Source organism: Delphinapterus leucas, chromosome 3 (genome assembly GCF_059928025.1).
Source record: "Delphinapterus leucas isolate spDelLeu-1000000601 "Yukka" chromosome 3, BTC_Dleu_Yukka2, whole genome shotgun sequence".
Taxonomy (NCBI): domain Eukaryota; kingdom Metazoa; phylum Chordata; class Mammalia; order Artiodactyla; family Monodontidae; genus Delphinapterus; species Delphinapterus leucas.
Genome location: NC_143131.1, coordinates 136,546,919 through 136,562,373, shown reverse-complemented (window position 1 = coordinate 136,562,373; position 15,455 = coordinate 136,546,919).

Below are 15,455 nucleotides of genomic sequence, written 5' to 3'. Positions count from 1 at the left end.
CATTTTGACTGTGCTCAAAACAGAAAACAATTTAGAAAAATAGGATATCACTCAGATAATCCAGGACCAAAGAACTCCATATTCTTATTAAAAATATGCAAGGGAGAATAGATTGATTTAAATGAAGCAGAGAGTTGATATAAAGAGTTAATAGATAATACCTTTCTTTGCAGATTTGGACATACAAGTGACATCCCTGAGTATTTCAGATATGTTACTGATTGATTGAAAAAGTCTATAGAAACACACAGATACTTGAATTTATCTTTAGTCCAGTTAAGGATATAAAAGCTCAGCAGTACATGTAGATACAACATATTTCATCCTAGCTTTCACTAGGCATGTGGACCCCTAGTGGAAGGCTTAGATGTTGATGGTAGTTCTTGCAGGATAAGGTCATGTTGGACTTGAGAAAGACCCAATATGTGGTAAGTTATATCACCATTCAGGAAGAACTTAAATTAGCTGTATTTGTACTTCTGTATAAGGGAGTATTGACACATTCTAGGTTCGTCTGACTCTTGAGTTGTGATTGGTTAAGCAAGGTCAAGTCCCCATCCAGGGAAGAAAACAGTCACTGTCTACATTTCTCTGGACAAAATGTCTGTCTACATATTTTCTCTACTCCAAAAAGCCTAACCACAGTCACTTATGAACTGCTTGGGTACTTCGGGAAGACTGCCAACAACTGAGCAGCACAAGGGTTCATCGGAAATCAAAATCTCAAGTGAATAAAACCACTTACATGCAAAACTTTCTAATTGGGAACCTTATACTCTGGCTGTGAGTTATGTAGACCTTATGGATCAACAGAATGGAGCTTAAGGTAAACACAGAAATGCCAAGGACATTGTGCCCTTTGCCAAGGCCCTGCCCAGTTGTAATCACCGTATTGGCCAATCAATCTAATCACCAGCAAAGCGTTAGTGTCTAACAATAGTCTCTGCACTGTGTGCGGTATGAAGCAGAAAAGGACATAGAACCTGCCCTCAAGGTTCTTGAGATCTGACTAAAGAGAGAAAATGTGCAAAAATGAAATGCAAGGCAGCATGCAATGAACAAATGAGTGATAAATAAATTCTCCTCAATTTGAGCTACTCAATTCATATAAATAGTTACTGTTCATTCAGCAGCTTTATTATAACCTTGGCCAAACAATGACTAAGTTCAATTAGAAGAGAGAGCTAATCTCTCACTAAGGCAATCAAGATTGTATGGGCATGATCCTCTTTGAGTTCGGTCATTGAGGATGGAGAGGATTTGGGTAGAGAAGGAGTAACCTTTCCAGGTGAGGGATTAGTGGAAGCAATGACAGTTTTTGGGTCCAGGCCAAAAGTAACGGAACTTAGACTGGAAGGATGGAGAGTATGGTTTGGAATTGCTATATCTGTTTTTCTCTGATTAAACTTGAATATTTGATTTTTCAAAAACATTCACTCAGTATCTGCTTCTCAGTTTTCCTCACAGAATGAGTGTGGCACTGTCCTCACTGGAGCCTGGTTCACACTCCAGGCTGAGATTTCGACATGGGTCTGTCTGGTGAGATGGGTCTGACAAGAGGTCTCTGCCTGAGACCAAGGAATCTTCAGGAGGTTCCGAGTGAGAATTTTGGCGTCAGATAAGGTTAATTTTGAATCCTGGTGCTGCCAAATTCTTGAGCAAGTTACTTTACCTTTGGCTAAACCTCAGTTTTCTCATGAATAAAATGAAGTTTCATTCACCTCACAAATATCTATTGGACAATTACTCTGTTCTAGGTGTTGAGGATATAGCAGGAAACAAAACAAGCAAATCTCTCTTCCCTCCTAGAGATAATGACAGAAATCTACCTTAAAGGATTTAGCTGAGATTAAGACATAAAGCACTTAGCACAGTGACAAGCACATGACAAGTCAATGTTAGTGGTGGTTATTGAGTCAGGCAGTTCAGTATGGTTCAGTAAGGAAGACTTAGTCACCAGAGGAGGCTTGCAGTTGGCACATAATTGTTACTTGCATATAGATCCTGCTATGTGTTTGGGCAAACATACTAATAGAGCTGAGGATCAAGAACCTTGGGTGTTATTGGAAGCAACTAACTCACCAGGAAACTTAGGAAGACCCTAGCCTCTTTGTTGGAGGCCATGTAACAAAGTGGACTACAGAAATAAAGGAGGGGGAATCAATCCTTTTCCCTCTTCCTGAAATACAGTGGCTTTGTCATCTTGGGGGCTTTGGTGAGTAGTGAGGCTGTTAGGCAGCAAGAATGACAGTGGAGGAAGCAACAGCACATAGTAATGCTCAGGAGAAGCAGGCAGTAGAACATATAGCAACACCTGTGGTGCCTAGAAGATGTAAAGATTCAGAGAGAGAACTTTCCCTAGAAGGAAGCCAGAACAAGTGGAGAAAACACAGTGCTTTTTTAGGTGACAATTGACCAAATCTGTTCATTAGTCATTTCTGTGGATGTGGAATCCACAAGTAGAATATCTAGAACTGGAAATTCTGCAAAGCAGGTAGGAGAGAGTCGGTGAACTATGCCTGTCTTGATTCCTCCATAACATTACTGAAGACTTGCTAATATATGCCATCTGCATACACAACTGTATGATAAGTAGCACAAATGTTCAAACAGTGTTAATATACTGCCTATCATGTTTATAAATAAATATGCTGAGAAGAGATCTTCATTAGAAGAAATGGCAATTTCTATCGGAAAAATTACCAAATATATTCATGTGGGTGTGTTTGGAGCAATAGCATCAAAAAATGAACAATAAAAAGGATCACAATGAATATAGAGGTCAATGCTTGCCCCTAAATGAATATCTAGCAGATAGTAAATGCAGAATGAATGAGTTCAATTGTGGAGAAAAATCAATATGGCCAGTCTGTGTGAGAGCATTAACTTCAATAGTTCTCATTTTTATGTATAAATTCTACTTCAAAAAGAGTGAAAGAGCAATAAAACAACTTAGGCTGGCCCTTTGTTATTTTTCTTACATGACAGCTATATTTCTGTGACTCAACCTACTTCCTGGCCATGCAAAACCAGAGGGACAACAGTTTCACCTCATGATTCCAAATAACTAGTTTGACTTCTTTTTATGGCGAACTGACCATTTTTAAAACAGATTATTTACAGTCACCTTTGGTTTGCTTGTTATGATTAAATTCATTTGTTTATCAAATATTTATTGAATTCTTTCTAGGCAACCAGCAAGCACGGTTATAGGCACTGAAGATACAGGAGTGAACAAGGCAGGTATGTTTCTTGCTCCCATGAGATTCTATTTTGATGTGAGAAAGACCATAAAGAAGAAAACAAATAAGATGACTTCATAAAGTAGTAATGCTATAAATAATAAAAATAAAGTAATGCACTAAACTGTTTATGTCTGATAGGTGGTACTCATGCACATAGGGAGATTTGGGAAAATTTCTCTGAAAAGGTGACCTTTTGAGATCTGAATGATGAGGAACCAGCTGAAAAGTTGTGTAAAGAACATTCTAGGCAGAGTGAACAGCCAAGTGAAAAAGCTCTGGTTCAGAAATAAGCTTACAGAGAATAAATTTTTGAAACAGAAGACCAGTGAGCTGGAGCATAATGAAAAAGTGGGAGAGTAGTAAGAACTAAATTAGAAAGAAAAGGGCCAGGACATGGTATACTTTCTAAACCTTGGAAACCAGATTACACTTGTCTTGAATGCTTTGGGAAAGTATTAGATGGTATTAAAGAGTCTTTGAAATGACTTACTTTAATTCTTTAATAGGTTTTTTTGGCTTCAGTGTAGAGGGTGGGTTGATCAATAAATCCCGGACTTAATAACTGCTTGGTTAGATAGTATCTTGCAATTCAGTTACCAAATCCAAATGCCAAAATTCATTCGCTCAACAAATATTTGTTGAGCACACCATGCTATGCACTGGGAATACAGAGACAAACAAGATATTGCCTGTGCCATAAAGAACCTCACAGTCTAGCAAAAAATGCAGAAATGTAAACAAATCGTTTACAATTTGATTTTACCCAAGTGAAGGTACAGATGTTTCTTCCTAATTTGAATTTGACATGAACTGGAGGATTGGAATCTATGACTCTCCACTGAAAAAGCTCCATTTTTGCCAGAGGTTCTGCTAATTAGTAAAAGCCTTTATATTACGCCTTCTTCAGTTGCAACAGATGAAAAACCTAATCAAACTAACTTAAGACAAAAAGAAGTGTATGGAGGATTTATTACTTCATGTAACTGAAAACTCCAAATCTGAAGAGGCATGGCTAGGCTCAGTCTTACTAGCTCAAGGAGTCAAGACAATGAAAATCAGTGCAGTCAGAATCTGTAAAATAAAGGCAGCAATTTTGGAAAAGAAGGTGCCAAAAGACCCCCCAAATCTGCAAATAAACTTGCCCAAATCCTTTGGTGATCTCTGAACTGCTCATGAATCAAGGAAGCACCAAATTTCTCAGTGTAAAGCAACAGATGACAGACTAAAAATGTTGAACAATTTCGATTGCTTCTCACCACAGGGAAGACAGAGTTTGGATGTTGAGTCCTATTCCAAATACATTCAAAGACTCAAAGGAAAATATGCTTATAATGAGAGAAATTATGTGAAAACCCAGAGCAGAAATGGAGACTGTAAGAAGCAAATGGAAATTTTAGAATTATAAAGTAAAACACCTGCAATGAAAAATTTGCTGTATAGAAATGACAGCAGGTAGGTTGGCTGGCAGATGAAAGAATCAGTAAACAAAAACTTAAATAATTTATCACCATCTGACCTCCACCACAAGAAATACTAAAGAAAGTTCTTTAGGCTAGAATGACACCAGAGAAATATTGTATGAAAACTTGTATCTATAAGAAGAAAGAAAGAACACTGAATATAATAAATATATGATTTTTCTACTCTTAATTTCTTTAAAACATATATGAATATTTGAAAAAATATATAACATGTATTATATGAGTTATTATCATATACCTATATAATATATAAAGTAACAATAGCACAAAGGCCAGAGAATAATTGAAACTATTCTGTCACAACATTCTTATATTTTACTATGTGTAGTGCAAATTAATTCTAACAGTGCTAAGTTAAGGATATATATTTTTTTCTTTTTTTGAATTTTTTTATATTACAGCAGGTTCTTATTAGTTATCTATTTTATACATATTAGCATATACATGTCAATCCCAATCTCCCAATTCATCCCACCACCACCACCGCCACCTCACCCTGCTTTCCCCCCTTGGTGTCCATATATGTGTTCTCTACATCTGTGTCTCTATTTCTGCCTTGCAAACCAGTATATCTGTACTATTTTTCTAGTTCCACATATATGCATTAATATACAATATTTGTTTTTCTCTATCTGACTTACTTCACTCTGTATGACAGTCTCTAGGTCCATCCACATGTCTACAAATGACCCAATTTCGTTCCTTTTTATGCCTAATATTCCATTGTATATATGTACCACATCTTTATCCGTTAGTCTGTTGATGGACATTTAAGTTGCTTCCATAACCTGGCTATGGTAAATAGAATTGCAATGAACATTGGGGTGCATGTGTCTTTTTGAATTATGGTTTTCTCTGGGTATATGCCCAGTAGTGGGATTGCTGGGTCATATGGTAACTCTATTTTTAGTTTTTAAGGGACCTCCATACTGTTCTCCATAGTGACTGTATCAATTTACATTCCCACCAACAGTGCAAGAGTGTTCCCTTTTCTCCACACCCTCTCCAGCATTTGTTGTTTGTAGATTTTCTGATGATGCCTATTCTAACTGGTGTGAGGTGATACCTCATTGTAGTTTTGATTTGCATTTCTCTAATGATTAGTGATGTTGAGCAGCTTTTCATGTGCCTCTTGGCCATCTGTCTGTCTTCTTTGGAGAAATGTCTATTGAGGCATTCTGCCCATTTTTGGATTAGGTTGTTTGTTTTTTTAATATTGAGCTGCATGAGCTCTTATATATTTTGGAGATTAATCCTTTGTCCGTTGATTTGTTTACAAATATTTTCTCCCATTCTGAGGGTTGTCTTTTCATCTTGTTTATAGTTTCCTTTGCTGTGCAAAAGCTTCTAAGTTTCATTAGGTCCCATTTGTTTATTTCTGCTTTTATTTCCATTACTCTAGGAGGTGGGTCAAAAAGGATCTTGCTGTGATTTATGTCAAAGAGTGTTCTGCCTATCTTTTCCTCTAAGAGTTTTATAGCATCTGGTCTTACATTTAGGTCTTTAATCCATTTTGAGTTTATTTTTGTGTATGGTGTTAGGGAGTGTTCTAATTTAATTCTTTTACATGTAGCTGTCCAGTTTTCCCAGCACCACTTATTGAAGAGGCTGTCTTTTCTCCATTGTATATCCTTGCCTCCTTTGTCATTGATTAGTTGACCATAGGTGCGTGGGAAGGATAGACATTGTCACTCTAGAGCAGCCACTAAACTAATGCTAATACGTTTAGCTAAAAAGTCAACAGAGGCATTAAAATGTAACGCTAAAAATGTTTACTAACATCCCTAAGAAAGTACTAAAGGAAGAAATGAACAAAAACTGGCAGGGAAATAGAAAACAAATGACACAATGGCAGTTAAATTCAACCATATTGATAGTTAAATTTTAATGAACTAAACACCCCAGTTAAAAGTCAATGATTGTTAGATTGGATTTAATCAAAGAACCAAATATATGTTGTCTACAAAACCCCACTTTAAGTTTAATGACATAGATAGGAAAAACTAAAATGATAGAAAAAGAAATGCTGTTAAAGAGTAGGCATAGAAACGTGGAGGGCTATATTAACATTAAAAAAAGCACAGACTTAAAGACAAACAGTATTATTAGAAATAAAGAGGAACATCTCATAATGATAAAAAGATAGGTTAATTCACCAAAAAATGTAATAATAATATATACAAGCAGACCTCATTGTATTGTCCTTCAATTTATTGCTCTTCACAGATAAGGCGTTTTTTACAAATTGAAGGTTTTTGGAACCCTGTGTTGAGCAAGTGTATAAGTGCCATTTTTCTAACAGCACTTGCTCACTTCACATCTCTGTGCCACATTTTGGTAATTCTCACAATATTTCAAACTTTTTCCTTATTTTTATATATGTTATGGTGATCTGTGATGTTACTATTGTAAAAAGATTATGACTTGCCCAAGGCTCAGATGACGGTTAGCCTTTTTAACAATAAAGTATTTTTAAATTCAGGTATATACCTTGTTTCTTTAGACCTAATGCTATTGCACGCTTAATAGACTACAGTATAGTATATATATAACTTTTATACACACTGGGAAACCAAAAAATTTGTGACTCACTTTATTGCAATATTTGCTTTATTGTGGCCATCTGAAACCAGACCCACAGTATCTCTGAAGTATTGGCCTTTATAAGTCTAATAACAAAGCTTTAAATATATGAAGGAAAACTTACAAAATTAAAGGAAGAAAGAGATAAATCCCCAATCATAGTTGGAGATTTAACACCCTGAGCTAATTGACATCTACAGACTTCACCCGACATGTAGAATGCACATACTTTCTAAACCCATAGCTAAGCTAAACATAAGTTTCAATTGATTTCAAAATAATTAAAGTCTTACAAAGTATATCCTCTGAGTAAAATGAAATATATTAGAAATCAATAAAAATGAGATGTTCAGAAAGCCCAAAACTTATAAATAAAACAAAGCACACTTTAAATAATCTATGGGTTAAATAAGAAATGACAAAGAATATTAAAGAATATTTCCATCTGAAAGAAAAAATGTATAGTATATCATGTAAAGAGAACGAGGTTAAAATAAACTAAGACATAATTATATGAAGCCCACGATATATTTTGCAAAAAGTACCAAATATCATTTCTGTTGCACTCTTGTAAAAATAACTGTATAGCCTTATGCTGATTATGTGAAAATATCAGACAAACCCAATTTGAGAAACATTCTAAACCATAATTGACCAGCATTCTTCAAAATGTTAAGGTCACAAAAGATAAGGAACGACTGAGGAACTGTCAAAGATTGTATAAGAATAAGGAGAAATAACAGAAAAACAACAAAAATATTGAAAAAATTGGTGAAATTCAGATAAAGTCTGCAGTTTAGTTAATAGTGTTGTACCGATATTAATTTATTGGTTTTGATAGCCGTACAATGGTTATGTAAGATGGTGACATTAGGAGAAGCTGGGAGGGGTATACATGGACTCTGTACTCTTTTAAAAAATATTTTCTTAAGTCTAAAATTAGTTCAAAGTAAAAAGTTTCTTAAAAAATTGTAGAATGCATTAAAACAGTGTTTAAAGTTTGTGGCATATAGCAATTTATAACTTCAAATATTTACATTAGAAAAGAAAAAGGGTTTAAAATCAATGATTGAAATTTTTACCTGTGAAGTTAGAAGAAACAGATCTAACTCAAAGTAAATAGAAAGAAGAAAAACTTAAATATAAAGACAGAAATTAATAAAATAGAAAACAAATAGTATTGAATATTAACAGAGAGCAAGCCAGCTTTCTAAATTCTACTTTTTATATACATATTAAAATAAGGTAAGTAAAAAATAATAATAAAAATACATACATTTACTTACTTTTGCTAGAAACCTCGAAGTATTTAGGGACATTTTTTTTTTAATTTACAATAAGAAACTTTTTGGACTACCCAAATAACATTAATTTGTGTTTCAAAGCCTGTTCCAGGAAGGTATATTGTTAAACAGCTCAGGGATTCCTGTACCATGCTTAGCATCAAGGCAACATTCATTGTGGTCCCTAGGGGTTAGAGGAGCCATTTATTCCTGATTCATAATTCACAGTAAAAGTATTGCCCTTTGGTCTGCCAGATTTATACAGTGAAAATCTTCTATTAGAACCTCCTTTTTTCAGTTTGCCAGCAAGACCCTGAAAACTGAAGCTCAAATTCACCAGTTTCAAAATACCCTTAGGTCAAAAGCAGTCTCAGTGTTTTGCCTACTGCTCTGGATTCTAGCCTTCACTTAAAGCAGAGATCAACAAACATTCTTTTGTAAAGGGTTAGATAGTGTACATTTTAGGCATTGTTTGCAGTCATAACATCTCCATCATGACTACTCACCCCTGATATTTTTTTTTAATTTGGTGTATAGTTGTTTTACAATGCTGTGTCAGTTTCCGCTGTACAACGAAGAGAATCAACTATATGTATACATATATCCCCTCCCTCTTGGACTTCCCTCCCACCCATCTAGATCACCACAGAGCCCTGAGCTGAGCTCCCTGTGCTATACAGCAGGTTCCCACTAGCTGTCTACTTTACACATGGTAGTGTATATTAATTCAAAAGCAGCAGTGAACAATAGGTAAATGAATGAGGAAGCTGTGGTTCAATAAAACTTCAGTTATGAAGATTGAAATTTGAGTTTCAGGTAATTTTCATGTGACACTTCTTTTTGCAGTTATTTAAGACTATGGGAAACATTCTTAGCTTAGGGAACATACAAAAACAGGCAGCATCCCAGACTTGGTTCAGAGCTGTAGTTTGCCACCCTCTGACTTAGATATTTGTCTGATAAATTTCTGCTTCTTTGTTAGTCTTCACTAGTATATGTTTATACGTGTGTGTGTGTGTGCTTGTGTGTATGCATATGCATGCACATAGCAGAAGGCAGTGATCAGATATCTAGCCAATCATATTATCAAAAATTGAAGTAAATGCAGAAAAACATTTAGAAATACAATATCCTTACTATTCCTACATTTTTCACACTACTTTTAGATTGCAAATTCTAATGCATTTAGAGCCATTTCTCACTAGAGCTAGAATCAAAAAGAGCATCTGTAGACCTTATTTCATGAAATATCAATTACACAAACACTTTCTTGTGTTCAGTATGAGACTTTAAGTTGAAAATTATCCATTTTATCTTAACACAATGGAATTGAGTCAAAATGAGTGTATAAACTGTAATCAAAAGACATCAATTTTGGGGGGTGGTGGTGTGATGAATTGGGAGATCAGGATTGACATATATACACTAAGATGTATAAAAAGGTTAACTAATAAGAACCTGTGGTATAAAAAATAAAATTAAAATTTTTTTAAAAAGACATCAATTTCAGTATAAAATTTAAAAGCTGATAATAAAGAAAATATAAGAAAGTCAATATGTTCCATATTAAATGTATTTCCTAGAGCCATCTTAATAACTGTTTTATAATAGATTAATATTCATGGTAGGTGTTTTAAGTACTTCCTTTAACATATAATAAAATTTAAGAACCAAAATAAGAAATGTGAAACTAAGCCTGTCAATAACTTTGGTTTCTGTGGGAAAACCACAATTTTAAAATAAGAGTAATAAATGCTGGAACAAAATAACAGTGTAGTATACTATAGTGCAGAATGTCAATATTTACTCTAATATGTAAAATGCAGGTTGTACTGATTTTTAAAAACAAAGTATGAAAATTAAAAAAGCCATGTCTTGTTTTCATTATCCAAGGGCAAAGAAATGTTTATGAGTGTAAAAACATTGGTGAACAAAAAAGCATTAACCTTATATATTTATGGTCAATTGATTTTTGACAAATGTTCCAAGACCAGTCAATGTTGTAAGAATATTCTCTTTAACAAATTGTGTTTCAATAAAGGAATATCTAATAGCAAAATGATGAAGCTAGACCCATATCTTACTTCATAAACAAATATTAACTCAAAATGGATCAAAACTCAAAATGTATGGGTTAAACCTATTAAACGCTTAGAAGAAAAAATGGGGGTAGATCTTCATGTACTTTATTTTGGCAATGGGTACTTAGATATGACACCAAAAGCACAAGCAACAAAAGAAAAATAGATGAATTGGGCTTTATCAAAATTTTGTGCATCAAAAAAGACTTTTGTGCATCAAAGGACACCATCTCGAAAGTGAAAAGACAACATACAGAAAGGGGAAAGATATTTGCATATATGTGTATATATATTTAAAGGTCAAATATATAAAGAACTCTTACAACTCAACAACAGAAAAATACACAACCCAATTTTTTTAAATGAGCAAAGTAATTGAAGAGACATTTTATCAAAGAAGATATATACATGGCTGAGAAGCACATGAAATGTTGTTCAATATCATAGGCCATTAAGGAAATGCAAGTAAAATCACAATGAAATACTGCCTCACACCCACTAGGCTATAATTTTAAAAAATAGATAAAGTGAAAAATAAGTTTTGCTGAAGATGTAGAGATAATGGAGTCTTCATACACTGCTGGTAGGAACGTAAACTGGTGCAACCACTGTAAAAAGCAGTTTGGTGGATCATCATATGATCAGCAGTTATCATATGATCAGCAATTCCACTCCTGGGAATATGCCCAAAATAACTGAAAAACTTGTACACAAATGTTCATAATAGTACTATTCACTGCAACCCCTAAGTATAAACAGACAAATGGATAAACAAGTTGTGGTGTATACATACAATGGAATATTAGTCTGCCATAAAACGAAATGAAGTACTGATGCGTGCCACAGTATGAAAGAATGCTGATACAAGAGGTCATGTATCATATGATTGATTCCATTTATATGCAATATTCCAAATAGGTAAATTCATAGAGACAGAAAGTCAACTAGGGGCTGGGGGGAGAGGAAGAAATGAATGGAAGTGAGTGACAGCTTAACGAGTATGAGTTTTCCTTTCGTGGTGATGACAAGTTTTCAGAAATAGAAATGATAGCTGCATACCATTGAGAATGTACTAAATTTCACTGGATTATTTACCTTAAAATGGTTAATTTTGCGTTATGTGAATTTTAGCTGAATTTTTAAATGGTTATATACTGTATAGAGTTTTCAATCCTTATGCTGACGTGATAACAGCACACCTTTCATTTTTTTCTTTAATTCCTATAAAACAAGTACAAACAAAAAAGAATAAGAATGCATTATGCCTAATTTTAATACACTGCCCATTTTCATTTATTAACTACATCTACCAAAAAAAAAATCCCAAAATATCAGATTTCTTCAGTCCTCCTAATGAAAATGAAAGCTGGAATCAAAGACATTTTTAGGGTAGCTAATTGAGTTCTTTGGCTCTCTCTTTTCCCAAACTGTGAAGAAGTGAGATACAAAGTTTTTCAACCAATCCAGTTCTCTCATCTCACCTACATCTTACAGAGGGCTTTATTCTACAGGTTTATGCATCCACATCTCCAATTTTGAAATCCTGAGGTCTTTTCAAACTAAAGTTTTCTGAATCCAAAGATACTTTAACTTCTTTTCAAAAATAAATATATAAAATAAACATAATTTGGCCCTGCATCTGAATCACATAAAATCATTCAGAATCATCAAAACTCAAATGATGATCATATTTGAAAGCTACCAAGAGTGAATACAAAAGAACAGGGTCTAAATTTCTAAGAGTACAGCCCTGATAGCCAGTACACTTATTATGGCCTGAGTGCCAAAATAATAAGACTCTCAGATGGTTACATTATCAATTATGTTATATATGTAATTATATAACAATTATATTAACAATATCTGCACTCCCTCTGGTATTCCTAACCAGGACATTAGAGATAAACAAGAAAGCAGTAGTGATTTGTAGTATTCGAACCAAACTCATTTGAAGGACCTGAATAAACTACCTGAGATTAACAGCTGAAGCTGTAATGGCTGCAGATAGTAACTTCCTGTAAGGAGAAAGGACGTTGAAGGTGGTAGTTCTTTGAAACAAAAGCAAAGAAAGAATAAGAAAAAATGAGCAATACAGCAGGAATGCTGGAACATAACAGATTTCACTTAGAGAGCTGAAAATCACTTAGAGTCTGGAAGAACCACATATTCTTTGAAGTCCTCAGGAACTGTCTATCCATTCATTGATCCATCCATCCTTTTGTTCAATGCTTATTTTTGTATCTTAACAAACAGCTTCATTACAGAACTTGGATGAAAAAGCCAGAAGCAGTGCCAGTTTACCTTGAGTAGCTCAGGCCTTATAAAATATGGTGATCAGGAGCCCAGAACATCAGGCAGTTAAGAGTATATAGTAGGGACTTCTCTGGTGGCACTGTGTTTAAGAATCCGCCTGCCAATGCAGGAGACACGGATTCGAACCCTTCCAGGAAGATCCCACATGCCTCAGAGCAACTAACCCCGTGCACCACAACTACTGAGCCTGTGCTCTAGAGCCTGCGAGCCACAACTACGGAGCCTGTGTGCCACAACTACTGAAGCCCGCATGCCTAGAGCCCGTGCTCTGCAACAAGAAAAGCCACTGCAATGAGCAGCCCGTGCACCGCAAAGAAGAGTCGCCCCCTCTCGCCGCAACTAGAGAAAGCCTGCACGCAGCAACGAAGACCCAACGCAACGGAAATAAATATAAAAAATAAATAAATTTATTTTAAAAAAAGAATATATAGTATATGCTGGAGTCAGCCAATGTGGGCTCAAGTCCTGGCTCCAGCACCATGACCTTGGTCAAGTTATTTAACCTTTCTGTGCCTTATTTTCCTGATAACAACAGTACCTAATTCAGAGCAGAGAGGATTAAATGAGATATTCTTATGAAGTGATTTGATCCTAATTCCATAGTTAGCATTAATTTTTATCTGCTATTGTTATTATCTCATTAACTGTTACCCCTATTAGAATGACTACTGCTTTGCCAGAGAAGAAAGATGCTAAGTGCTTAAGAATTGTTACTGAGGGGAAAAACTAACTCATATAGTTTCCCCTCCACCCACAATAACCTTGATCTTGCTTCCTTAGTGGTCTTCAGAGGTAAAGTGAAAGAATACAAGAAAGAAGGCAGAACAAGAAGAAAGAAAGGAAATAATAATTTAACCTTTATCAAGAGCACACTTGCTGCCGAGCAGAGTAGGACCTCATGTTATTAGCTCTTTTTAATCCTTGCAATCATATGTGTTCAATGCTATGATATCCACTTTACAGATTAGGAGACAGAGCCTCAGAAAGTCTCAAGAAAACACCCAAGGCCATACAACTGGATACGCAGAGGGGGGATTTGACCACCCAATGTCTTGACACCAAAGCCTAAGGGAAAAAGGGGCAAAAGAGAACACTTCATTGTGTGACACTTTACAAAGGGCTTCCATATTTGATTTTATTCCAACCTCACAGAGGTTGTGAGGTAAGTAAATATGGCAGGTTGGATTTTACAAATGAGGGAAATGGAGTCTCAGAAAGGTTATATGACATGCCCAAGGTAACACAGCAAAGTAGAGAAGGTGGGAACACAAGGCAATTATTGGGGGTCCCATCTCCCCTCTTTCCCTTGTTCCATTCTCAAGTGCGTAGAAGACAAAGAGAAATCTGGAGAGACGATGTGTGCAACTATCCCAAAGTGGAAGAGTATATTTGTATCTTCTGAAAAGGAACTTGACAATTTCCCTCCCATTATGCATCCTCAATCATCATACGAAATTGTAAGCACCATGAGGGCAAGAAAAATAAAATCTGTCTTTTACATGACGGACTATAGCCGCAGTACTTATCACAGTGCTGGCATGGAGTAAGCAGTTGATACACATTTGTTGAATAGATAAAAGAATTAAGTAGATGCAGAGAGAGCACCAAGCCCTCAAATACCTAATAAGAATGAATTTACAGCTTTGGCAGAGGACGCTCACCTATGAGAGTGTTTAACTATCCTCAAGTAAGCCCTGGTTATGTGCATGGATGTTCCTTGAATAAGTTATATTTCACTTTCTTTGTGGTTCCTATGGATAGCATTTTTCACCACTAGAAATGTAAATCTCTAGATTTGCAGTATCCCCCTAACTCCTCCCATTTCTTTCCAGGAAGAAATAGAACATCTCATGAAGTATGTGACCCTTTGGCCTTCTGAGTAACCCCAGCCCTGAAGCATCTGGCCTGCATCCCAGGTGCCACAGTTTGGAAGTCTGGTGGATGTCTTCGACCACCTGCCAGGTAGGATGACTAGGAATGAGGATTTGCTTTTCAAAGTTTAATTACACAAAGAGTTAAGTTATTAGCTTTCTTCAACAGTCAGCTTAAAATCAAGTTAGTGTGATTCCTAAGACTAGAATAACAGCATGGCACAACCAATAATACCAAATAAATAGTGGAAAACATTCATTTTCCTTATCAGAAAAAGAGCGTGTGAGAGAATGCAAACCCATGGCAGGCTTGTTCTGTTAGCTTGCCAGATGGGGATCCGAGGTCCCGGGGGTAGGGACTGAGCCGTGGGGTGCCCCTCACACTAATGAGGTTTGCCCTAGAATCCGAGGTGACAGATGGGTCTGCAGGTTGGAAGCCCTCAGCAATCTCTCTGGGAGTTGGCGCCATTTCATTGGGCCGATTCCCACCTCTGGCCACCCCCTTTTCTCTGCTCTCCCTCTGCCTCTTCCACCTCCTCTTCTACTTGTTTTTGTAGCTTGTGTAATACTGTATGCCCCAGTAAACATACTCCCCTGC